Source organism: Muscardinus avellanarius, assembly GCF_963383645.1.
Source record: "Muscardinus avellanarius genome assembly, chromosome: 8".
Classification (NCBI taxonomy): Eukaryota; Metazoa; Chordata; class Mammalia; order Rodentia; family Gliridae; genus Muscardinus; species Muscardinus avellanarius.
Window position 1 is genome coordinate 19623510 of NC_137794.1, and position 13139 is coordinate 19636648.

Below are 13139 nucleotides of genomic sequence, written 5' to 3' on the forward strand. Positions count from 1 at the left end.
ATCTAAACAAGCAAAAATTTTGTAGAAATAAAAACCTACTTTTATAGCTTTAAATATTCAGAAATCAGTAATCCCATTAAATATAAAGAATACAGAATATTACTAAGTAAAAATGACCCAGTAGATTAAACTATTAGAAAAATATTTTAATGACTGAATTAATAGATAAATAATGAATACTGATTTTATAAAAATAAAATTAATTTAAATATATCAAAAGTAAAGATTCTAGTAAAAGCAAAAACATTGGTGTTTAATCATCTTTGTGTAAAATAAACCACAACATTTTATTATATGTATATTTGCTTTTTTTTGAGATATTTTCTCACTTTGTTTCCTGGTCTGGTCTCAAATTTCTGGTCTTTCTCCCTCGGTGTCCCTATTACTTTTACTGCAGGCATTCACACCAACATGACCAGCAATATTATGTTTTTAAAATAAAATATTTGTCACAATAATAAAAAATGTTCAAGCCAGATAAAGTTGCATATGCTTGTAATCTCAGCTACTTGTAAGGCAAGGCAGGAGGATGCCTTGAGTCCAGGAGTCCTAGACCAGTCTGGGAAATACATCAAGACTCTTCCTAGAAAGAATTTATTTTGAAGGGTCAAAACTACAAAAAAAATCTAGATACAAGTAGAATGGATAGGAACCAAAATCACAGTGCATGTGAGTTTATTCTTTTCACCTGTATTATCCACAGCCTGAACATAATACTTGAAAATTAAGATGTAGTTAGAAAATCACAGGAGAATTTTGGTTCTGACTCAAAGATGAAAGAAGTGATTCCTAATGTTTAGAGAGCATAGAGAACTCCTTCCACATTTCTACACCCTTTTTCTTCTTGTTCTTTTTATTTTTTCTCCTTAATTTTTTTGCTCTAGTCTCTAAATTATTCTCTAATGATGGTGGTTACTGATCATAGTGTAGCCCAGAGTATCCAAATCTATAAAGAGAATATTTTCCCCTTATTTTCTAGATTTGTGGTACCATAAGGGTAGAGACAAAACTCATTGTTTCCCCCAAACCCATTGTGTGTCCTGCTTTTTAGCATCAGATGTGGATGCAGTAGCATCCAAGAAAGCAAGCACCAGTTAGACTCCAATTTTCTGGCAAGAGAACTAAAGGCAAAACCCCAGGAAATCAGAATAAATTAAAGAAATGACAGAGAGGAAGAAACTCCATAAAGTTATCTTATCATATTTGTAATAAACTCTCATGAGTTTCCCTCATGCAGACTTTTATTATATTATACAACATACTAAAGACGAAAGAAAATTGAGTTTACCAATTTAAATAAATAAATAAATAAGAGATTACCACATTCATTTCAGATTTGATCCTTGATGGCATACAGCCAAGACTGATTACTAAGACAAAAGTACCAATACATGTTATAGGATTCATAAAAAAGTCAACAACCCCTATTTATGGTTTTATACTGCCATGTTGCAGTCTAGAATTACTCAACAAATGAAAGACAAAAACAAATCTCAATACACATAAAAATAGAAAAAAATTTCAGTACTGAGGAGTTGGATTTATCTAAGACATTAATATAGATATATAAAAATGTTTCAAGTAACAAAGTACACTATTGATACCAATAGAAATAGGAACTCAGAAACAATAAAATACATAAAAAACAAATTTAAATTTTACAAATGAAAAAGACTGTCAATGATCCTACAGATAGATCAGTGAGTAGTATTCAATTAGATAACAAAAAATAATATATCAGTGAAAACAATAAATAAAGTGTCAGATATCTATGGGGAAGTAAGACAATTTATAGCATTTGTTCCCTAGAGTGCCAACAAATAAAAAGAGGGAGAAAGAAAAGAAAAAAATGCATTACTAAAAATATTTGAAGAAATAATGGTTGAACATGTCCACTCTTTGCTAAAAGATATAAATCTACAGATTCAAGATATAGAGTGAATGCCAAACATAACCTAAATAACATAGTAATTTCCCCCAAAAGACACACATATAAAAATAAAACTATTGAGTTCTCTGTATATTCTAGATATTAATCCTCTATATATAGAGAGAGTAGTTGGCATAAATATTCTCCCACTCTGTTGGCTCTTGGTTGAGGTTCTTGATAGTTTCCTTTGCTGTACAGAAGCTCTTCAGTTTAATGCAATCCCATTAATTGATTTGCCTTTTAGTTTCTTTGCCTTTGGAGTCTTGTTGAGAAAGTTTTTACCTTTGCCTATGTGTTGTAATGTTGGACCTATGTCCTCTTCAACAAGGTCTCTGGTCTAATTTCAAAGTCTTTGATCAATCTTGAATTGACTCATGTGCAGGGTGAGAAAGTGGGATTTATTCCCATTTTTCTGCATATTGGTTTTGCATATTGGTTTGCCAAAGCCATTTGTTGAAAAGGCTATCTTTTTTTTCAGTGTATGTTTTTGGCCACTTTGTCAAAAATTAATTGGCTGTAGGTGGACAGCACTGTCTCTGAGCAATTCTGCTCTATTGGTCTATGTATCTGTTTTTGTGCCAGTACCAAGCTCTTTATATTACTATGGCTTTCTAGTATACTTTAAATTCAGGTATTATTATTTCTCCTGCATGTTTTTTGTTGCAGAGAACTTCATTGGCTATTCTGGCTTTTTTGTTGTTCCAAATGAATTTAAGGACTGTTTTTTCTATGCTGGTAATTTAATGGGTATTGTGTTGAATCTGTAGATCGCTTTTGGAAGTATGTCCCACTCTGATAATATTTATTCTGCCTATCCATGAACATAAAAGATCTTTCCATCTTCTAAGTTCTTTGATTTCTTTTTTCAATGTTTTATAATTTTCTTTGTAGAGGTCTTTACCTCCTGGGTTGTTTACTTCTAAGTATTTTTTTTGTGTGTGTGTGGGGGGGGGAGGTATTCTGAGTGTAAGTGTTTTTTGCATTTTTTTTTCAGGAGATTAATGGTTGCGATACAGAAAAGCTTTTAATTTTTTAAGATTTATTTTGTATCTACACACTTTGCTGAATTTATTGATCAGTTCTATAAGACTTTTTTGTTTGTTGGGTCTTGTATGTATAATATCATACTATCTGCAAATAGTTAAAATTTGAGTTCTTCTTTTCCTATTTTTATTCATTTGATTTTCTTTTCCTGCATTATTGCTCTGGTTAGAGTCTCAAGGATTATATTGAAAAGGTATACAGAGAACTCAAGAAATTCAGTAATAAGAAAATAAATAATCCAATCAAAAAATGGGCAAGAGATCTAAATAAACACTTCACCAAAAAAAAAAAGAAATTCAAATGGTCGATAAATGCATGAAAAAATGCTCAACATCATTAGCTATCACAGAGATGATAATCAAAACTACCCTGAGATTTCACCTAACTCCAACTAGAATGGCAATCACTCAAAACACAAACAACAACAAATGCTGGTGAGGAAGTGGAGAACTGGGAATTCTAAAACATTTTTGGTGGATTTGCAAATTAATGCAACCACTTTGGAAAACAGTCTGGAGAATCCTCAGAAGAATTGGAACAAACTTACCATATGATCCAGCAATTCCACTTCTGAGTATCTGAACAAAAGAATGGAAACCAAACTACCAAATTGATACATGGGTATCTATGTTCATAGCTACACAATCCATCATTGCCAAACTAAGAAACTAGTCAAGATGTTCTCTACAGATGAATGGATTATAAAACTATGGGATATGTACACAATAGAATTTTACTTAGCTATAATGAAGAACAAAATTATGTCATTTACAGAGAAATGAATGGAATTGAAGAACATTATACTAAGTGAGATTAGTCAGCCACAATAAATAAGAAATTGGATGCTCTCCATTATATGTGGAAGCTAGGGAGAAACTGGGTCATAGGAGGAACTCTAGATGAAAAAGAAGATACTATAGATGAGCAAATAAGGCCACATAACTAAGAGGATGGGAGGGGTAAGAGAAAAATTGTCTAATGCACATGATGTATTTTAACAATGTTAATCACTAAGCCAAACATGAGAAAGAGAAAGGTGGTAGGAATGGGGTAAGAATTGGGTAAAGGCTAATTGGGTGATATATGCATGTATGCCTCCACCATCTTGTACCCCATTAAGATGTATGACTACAATGCACAAATATAAAATTTAAAAAATAAATGCTATTGAGGCTGGGTGTGGTAGCCCATGCTTGGGATCCCTGCGCTTGGGAGGCAGAGACAGGAGGATCGCGCTGGTTCAAAGCCAGCCTTGCTGGCTTTAGAGACCCTGTTTCCAAATAAAGAATATATAAAAATAGGTCTGGGAGTGTAACCCAGAGGTAGAAAGTTTTCCAGGAACCCCAGTACCAATAATAATAATAATAATAATAATAATAATAATAATAATAATAATGCTATTGAATATAAAGACAAAGGTGAGAATATACCTGGAAATATGTTGAAAATAACATGTAACTGAAGATACCAAAGTTCTTGCTATTAAATATCCATATAACAAATTTATGTTCTAATCTATTATGACCTGACAATAAACTTTATCATGCTGCTTTTCTTCCTGTTCTATTAACTCTAGATTATTAATATTGGTTTCTTTTTTTTTTTGGTTCTTATTGAATCTAGCATTGAAACTTTTACATTTTTGTTACATTAAACTATGTATTCTAAAGAAAAAATGTACACTGATATTATTTTATTCTTAGTGATTCAATAATTAAATGTATTTGTGTTATTTTAAAGTTCAGTGTTCTAAGAGAATGTACAAATGTTTACATACAATCAAGTTATTGGATAAGTAAAATATTTTTTCTCATGAGTGACATTCATCTTTGAAATTACACTAAAATAAGGTACTCATTTATTCCTAGAGGAGCATAAAAATCATTGAAGGAAATGGGGACCTAGTTTTAAAAAGGCCATGATAAAAGTATAACATTCCAGAGAGTGGGGTTACTTTTAGGACAAAGGGTCTGGAAAGGGGCCTTTCCCAGAGTGAAAATCAATATAGAACAAGAAGTACATCTCAAAGAAACAGTCTGGAATCAGTTGCTACAAGAGTAGAAAAACAGCCAATAGCAAAATACACATTTGCAATAATTCAGAAAAGTTTTCAAAATAAATACCACTTTGGACTACAGTAATAATTTTTAAGAATACTCAGAAAATTTTATCCATAGAAATTCTAAGATTCTTCTTCAAGATTGTGTACATGTGTATAAATTTGTATATATTTTGAGTATAAACTTATTTTATTATGTAGTGATTTAGTCTATCATCCCATCTTTCTGATTTTTCAGTCACCTCCTTCACTACAATACATCAACTACCATCTCAGACTCGATTCTTAGTAAAGTTTAATCTCTTTGAAAAGATTAAGAGTATCTGAAAGAAGACTTAAGTTAGGAAGCTTAAAAGTTCTCTGTATCTATAAAGTCACCTAAAATGTCAAAAGTTTTAAGAAACTTTGATAAAAGAAAGCTTTAGAACACATATGTAGATAGCAAAGTATTTTTAATAGAAATATTTGCTTTCATCTCTTAGAACATTTACAAATCACCTGGGCAGTTGAGCTTGCTCTTCTCTAACAAATCTGACACACACACACACACACACACACACACACACACACACACACACACACTGACATGTACACAAAGATCCACACAAGTGCCACACAAACAGATGTGTGTACACAAAAAGAATAGCTGATGTGTCTACTGATTATACAATGAGGTATTTGAGGAAACAAAAACATAATTATTCCAACTCCAACTCTTTATGAATAAAGAACATTCCAGTTAAGTTAATAGAACAAAGGATTCAGTTTTTGCAGAATGATATGGAAGAAGCAGTTCCAAATAAAGTCAGGTATCTTTCTGAATGGAAAAGAATGTTACTAGTAATAATATATATTTTTGAATATCTAATAAAGTAATGTCAAATTCCTATCTTTAAAAATATTTTATGGTAAAATTTGGAGAAATAAAAGATTAATAGAAGTGGATCCATAGAAGAATGATTCCACAGTTCTTGTGGAATGCATTTTTAATTCTATTAACCTATTCTCTCAAAGAACATACAACAAAATACAGAATTTTGTACAAACTATTCACATTTAAAATAATTTCTAAACATCATTACTTTTTAAAATAGCTGAAAGTTATGTAGGACTATTAATATATTAATAAAAGCTAAAATATAGTCTTATGTAGACACATTATTTTCTTTTTTTAATATATTTTTATTGGTGCATTGTAGTCAAACATCACAATGGAATACAAGACTTGTGAGGATTTCCAAGCACACATCATCCAATTATCCCTTATTCAATTCCCATCCCCCTCCCTCTCCCTCCCTCAATCCCATACTTGATTTAGTGATTAACTTTGATATATTTGTTTACATACATCATGTGTTGTAAAGAGATTCCATCTTCCCTCATCCCATTTTCTCCGATTGGTCACCTTAATTGCTCCTCCATAAGGCCCCTTCTTCAATCAGATTTCCTCCTATTACCCATTTCTTCCTAGTTTTTGCATATTATAGAAAGCATTTGATTTTTGTTGTTGTTGTTGTTGTTGTTTTCTGTGATATTTCTCTGTGTATGCCGCATTTCAAGTTCTGATCTCATTCTTGAAGGCCCCGGCACTGGCCTGGCCACCCAGCAGACTCTAATCTCGGCCTCGCTAGTTCCAATACTGGCCTTGCCTCATGGCAGGCTCCATCCTGGCCTCAGAGGCCCCAGCACAGGCCTTGCCTTAAGGCAAGCTCCTATCCCAGCCTTATTGGCTCCAGCTATGGCCTCACCACATGGCAGGCACTGATCCCAGCCTTGCTGACCCCAGGACTGGCCTCACCCCAAGGCAGGCTCCAATCCTGGCCTTGGAAGCCCCAGCAACAGCCATGCCTCATGGAAGGCCCCAATCCCAGCCTCGCTGGCCCTGGCACCGGCCTCACCCCTCGGCAGGCTCTGACCCTGGCCTCGGAGGCTCCAGCACCAGCCTTGCCTCATGGCAGGCCCCAATCCCGACCTCACTGCCAGCACTGGCCTTAACCCTCAGCAGGCTTCGATCCCAGCCTCGGAGGCCCCAGAACCAGCCTTGTCTCATGGCAGGCTATGGCCTCACCCCTTGGCAGGCTCCGATCCCGGCCTCGAAGGCTCCAGCATCGGCCTTACTTCATGTCAGGCTCCAATCCTGGCCTCTCTGGCCCCAGTACCAGTCTCACCCCTCAGCAGACTCTGACACTAACCTCCAAGGCCCCAGCATTAGGCTTGTCTCATGGCATGCTCCAATCCCAGCCTTGCTGGCTCTGGCACCGGCCTAATCCCTCAGCAGGCTCCAATCCTGGCCTCAAAAGTCCTAGCACCTGCCTTGTCTCACAAGAGGCTCTGATCCTGGCCTTGCTGGCCCTGACACCAGCCTCACCCCTTGGCAGGCTCCAATCCCACACTCCGAAACCCCAGGCCCGACCTTGCCTCACGGCAGGTTCTGATTCCGGCCTCACTGGCCCTGGCACCGGCTTAACCCATCTGCAGGCTCTGATCCCAGCCTCGCTGGCCTTGGCACTGGCCTCTCCCTTCGGCAGGCTCAGATCCCGGCCTTGGAGCCACACATTATTTTCAATATTGTTTTTTTTCTGCATAGAATGATATTGGTTATTTTAAATGACACAAAAAGAGAAACTACAAAAATTTTCATCATGAATTATTATTTTTGTAAAAGTATAAGTGTTTTTATTTCTATTCCATGCTTGCAAAAAATCCACACTAACTTACAGATTTTTGAATGAACCATGTATATGATACTAAAACATTAGTGGGCAAATTAGAGTGAGTAAAGCAAATTTCAAATGAAAATTAAAAGCAATCATTTCTATGAATAGGATTTTGAAGTTAGTTTTGGAAAACTTATTGAAACTTAACAGCAAGGGTAAAAAGATGAGAAAAAAAAAGTCCCAAAGCACTCAACTAAAATACTTTTAGGGCTGATTAACAAATTCAGCAGAAAATCAGAATACAAAATCTATCTACAACCCCAAAGCAGTAGAAGATAGGAAATTATTTAAATAAGAATATAAATCAATAAATTAGAGAATAAAAAACAATACAGGAAATCAACAAAACTGGAAAGTGATTTCTCAAAATATTAACAAGGTAGATATAGAAATCCAGAGGATTATAAGAAACTACTTTGAAAAACTATACTCCAAATAAATAAAAAATCTGGAAAACTTTCTAGATAAATACAAACTTCCCAAACTGAGTCAAGAAGATAATTTAAACAAACCAATAGCAATTAAAATGATTGAAGCAGCAATGAAGAGCCTACCATCAAAGAAAAACCCAGCACCAGATAGTTTCCCAAGTGAATTTTATAAAACCTTTATAGAAGAGCTAATCCTGATACTCCTCAATATATTTCAAGAAATAGAAACAGGAATCTCTTAAATATATTCTATGAAGCCAACATTACATGAATACTAAAACCAAATAAAGACAGCTCAAGGAAGAAAAACTATAGGCCTATATCATTGATAATCTTAGATGTGAAACTGCTAAACAAAATAAGAAACTTTTCTGTATGCCAACCATAAATCCACTGAGAAAGAAATCCAGAGAACACTTTATGTCCCACAAAAAATAAAATACTTAGGTATAAACTTAACCAAGGAGGTAAAAGATCTCTACAAAGGAAATTATAAAACATTGAAAAAAAAATCAAAGAACTTAAAAATGGAAAAATCTTTCATGTTCATGGCAAGGCAGAATAAATATTATCAAAATGGACATACTTCCAAAAGTGATCTACAGATTCAACACAATACCCATTAAATTACCAAGGTCATTCTTCACAGAGATAGAAAAAAATCAGTCCTTAAATTCATTTGGAACAACAAAAAAGCCAGAATAGCCAAAGGAGTTCTCAGCAACAAAAATCAGGCAGGAGAAATCACTAAACTGACTTTAAAGTATACTACAAAGCCATAGTAATAAAAAAAATCAGCATGATACTGGCACAAAAAGAGATAGATAGACCAATGGAGCAGAATAGAAGGCTCAGAAACAATGCTGCACACTTATAGCCAATTTATTTTTGACAAAGGGGCCAAAAACATACACTGAAAAAAATGATAGTCTGTTTAACAAATGGTTTTGGAAAAACTGGTTAAACATATCCAGACAAATGGAAATAAAACCCACTTTTGCACCCTGCACAAGAGTCAATTCACGATGGGTCAAAGACTTGGAAATTAGATCAGAGACCTTGAGGCTACTTGAAGAGGGCATAGGTTCAACACTGCAACACATAGGCACAGATAAAAACTTTCTCAACAAGACTCCAAAGGCAAAGAAACTAAAAGGCAAATCAATTCATGGGAGTGCATTAAACTGTACAGCAAAGGAAACTATCAAGAATGTCGAGAGAGAGCCACAAAATGGGAGGTTTTTGTCCCCTATTTCTCTGATAAAGAACTAATATCTAGAATATATAGAGAACTCAAGAAACTCAGCACTAAGAAAACAAATAGCCCAATAAAAAATAGGCAACTAAATTAATAGACACTTCACAAAAGAGGAAATTCAAATGGCCAATAAATACATGAAAAAATGCTCAACATCATTAGCAATCAGAGAGATGCAAATCAAAACTACTTTAAGATTTCACCTAACTACAACTAGAATGACAATCATTAAACAACAACAACAACAACAACAACAACAACAACAACAACAACAAATGCTGGTGAGCATGTAGAGAAGCGGAAACTATAATACATTGTTTATGGGATTGCAAATTAGTCCAGGAGAATGCAACAGAATGGAGGATCCTCAGAAGAATTGGAATAAACTTACCATATCACCCAGCAATACCACTTCTGGGTATCTATCCAAAAGAATGGAAACCAAACTACCAAACTAATGCATGTGTATCTATGTTCATAGCTGCACAGTTCACCATTGCCAAACTATGGAACCAGCCAAGATGTCCTCAACAGATGATTGGATTATAAATTTAACAGATATGTATACAGTAGAATTTTACTCAGTCATAAAGTAAAACAGAGTTATATCATTTACAGGGAAATGGATCTTGATACCATTATGCTAAGTGAGATAAGTCAGTCATAAGAAGTAAGAAATTAGATGCTCTTCCTAGTATGCAGAAGCTAGGGAGAAAATGGGCCATAGAAGGAACTCAAGAACAAAAAGGAGATACTATAGATGAGCAAATAAGGCAACCTAACTAATGAGATGGGAGCGGGGAAGAGGGACATTCTCTAATATTCATGATGTACATCAACAAACATATCAAAGTTCACCAATAATTCAAACATGAGAAGAAGGGAGAGAAAGGGAATGGGGTGACAATTGGGTAAGGGCTAATTGGGTGATGTGTGCATGTATGCCTCCACCATCTTGTACTCCATGAAGTTGTATGACTACAATGTCCAATAAAAAAATCAATCTAGATCACTAGTAGCTTTTCTTTGCCAACCATAATCCCACTGAAAAAGAAATAAATATAAAAACATTTTTATTCACTCTAACCTCAGAAACAATAAAATACCTAGGAATAAATCTAATCAAAGAAGTTATAGACTTTACAATAAAAGTTATAAAATGTAAAGAAAGAAATTGAAAATATTAGAAAATTAAAATAGCTCTCATGTTCTTTTGATAGGCAGAATATATGTAATCAAAATGGTCATTCTACCAAAAGTGATATAAGGATTCAATACAATGCCTATTTTTAAAAAACACTCCAAAATATAGGCACTGATAAAATTTCCTCAATAAGATCCCAAAGGCATAAGAAATTAAAATAAGTATTAATATGTGGGATTGCATTAAGATGAAGAGATTATGTGCAGCAAAGGAAAGTTTAAAAAACCTTAATAAAGAGCCAACAGAATGGGAGAAGTTCTTTTTCAGTTAGTTCTCCAATAGAAAACTAACATCTAGAGTACAAAGATCTAAATACACCACAAATAAAAATTAATAAACCAAATAACTCAAAAATAGTCAAGTGAACTAAACAGATAATTCACAAAAGAATAAATACAAAGGATATATATATTCAACATTATTACCAGAGAGATGCAAATCAAAACTACAAAGAAATTCAGCTTTAATTAGAATAACAATACCTACTCTTCTATAGTGTTGTTGGGATTATAAATTAATCCAGTTCAGTGTGAAAATTCCTTAAAAAACTAGAACTGACTCCATCATATGATCTAGCTCTACTACTCCTGCATGTCTTTTTATAGGGACTGAAATCATATTATCATAGCAATACATGCATATTCATGTTCATAGCAGATAATTTTACAATAGTCAAATTATGGAACTAGTGTAGGTGTTCATCAAGTAATGAATGGTTAAAAATTATGGCATATACAATGAAATCTATGTTATTCTCAAGAAAATGAATGGACCTGGAGAACATCATCTTAAGTAAGATTAGTCAGTTCACAGAAAGTGAAGAATCATGTTTTCTGCAAATAAAAAGTTAGACAAAGACTAACTTGCAAATACTACTGATATCTTAGTGTATATTTATTAGTTATTTATTTGTTTGTTTGTTTCATTGGTTTTTATTGGTATTGATGGTTGAATCCGGAGTCATACTATCTCTGAGATAAGCCTCCAACTCTATTTATTTATTTATTTATTTATTTATTTATTTATTTATTTATCTATTCATTTTTGTGGTACTGGGGATTGAACCAATGAAGGCATTCTACCTCTGAGCTACACCCCCAGCCCAATTTTAATTTTTATTTGTAAACAAGAACTAAGGTTATGAGAGCCTCACTGAATCGCTGAGGCTGGCTTCAAACCTGCAATTTTCCTGTCTCTGCCTCCCAAGGATTGGGATTACAGATGTGTGCAACCACACTTGGCTTTTTTTATTTGAAACAGGGTCTCACTGAATTTCCGAGTGTCTCGCTGGGTTGCTGAGACTGGCCTATAACCTGGAATGTTCCTGTCTCAGACTCTCAAGTACTGAGATTACAGCATGCATCACCATCCCCAGCTTTACTGATAACCTTGTTTTCTAACCATAAATGCACATTCCTATTAAGGAATGTGAGCTGATTGTGACTTTCTGTGTTTGATGTAAAGAGAGAGGAAAGATGTTAGTCATTTGAGCATAGAGTCTCAAATAATGTTCGCTTAACCCTCATTCTCTTCTTATCCACTGGTGTAGTAAATGGGCATGTAATAAATGGAAGTAGCTGGAAATACTGAGAAATTAGGTAGGAAAAAAAGTACCAAACAGCTTCTTGCATACTTGCTCAAGTGATCTGTGAAAACTAAATCTCAGTGGTGTTAATCTTCTGAGACATTGTCTTTGTGCACTGAAACATAACATATTCTATCCTGAGAGAGATATTCAATAAATTATTTAATAAAAGAGGATGTGTTTTGTACAGAAATGCAAATTTAAATAGTAAAGTATCCACAAAGAAATTACGACATAAAGTAGTACAACTAGAAAAATGAAAAATTTATCTTTAAACTTTAAAAAGCCACATACATAGCCGATTGTCAGTTATTCAAAATGTCCACTAGATAGCCGCACAATTCACAATTGCCAAACTATGAAATCAGCCAAAATGTCAATCCACAAATGAATCAATTACATAACTGTTCTATGTACACAATGAAATTCTACTCAGACACAAAGAAGAATAAAATTAAGTCATTTACAGGGAAATGGATAAAACTGGAAAACATTATGGTGAGATTAGTCAGTCCCAAAAAGTAAGATATTAGATAGTTTCTCTAATATGTGGAAGCTAGGGAGAAAATGGATCATAGGTGGAACTCTAGATTAAGAAACAGAAATGATAGTTGAGCAAATAAGGTGACCTAACTGGGGGTAATGGGAGTGAGGAAGAAGGAAATTCCCTAATGTACATGATGTACATTCACAAACATAGCAAAGTCAATCACTACGCCAAACATGAGAAGGAGGGAAGGGGGAGGAAATGGGGTGGGAACTGGTTAAGCACTAATTGGGTGATTTGTGCATGTACGGCTTTACCATATTGTACTCTATTAAGATGTATGACTACAATGCGCCAATAAAAAAAGAGCTAAAATTTAAAAAAAAATCATTGGCTTTTTATGAATCAGTAAAAATATTTTTAT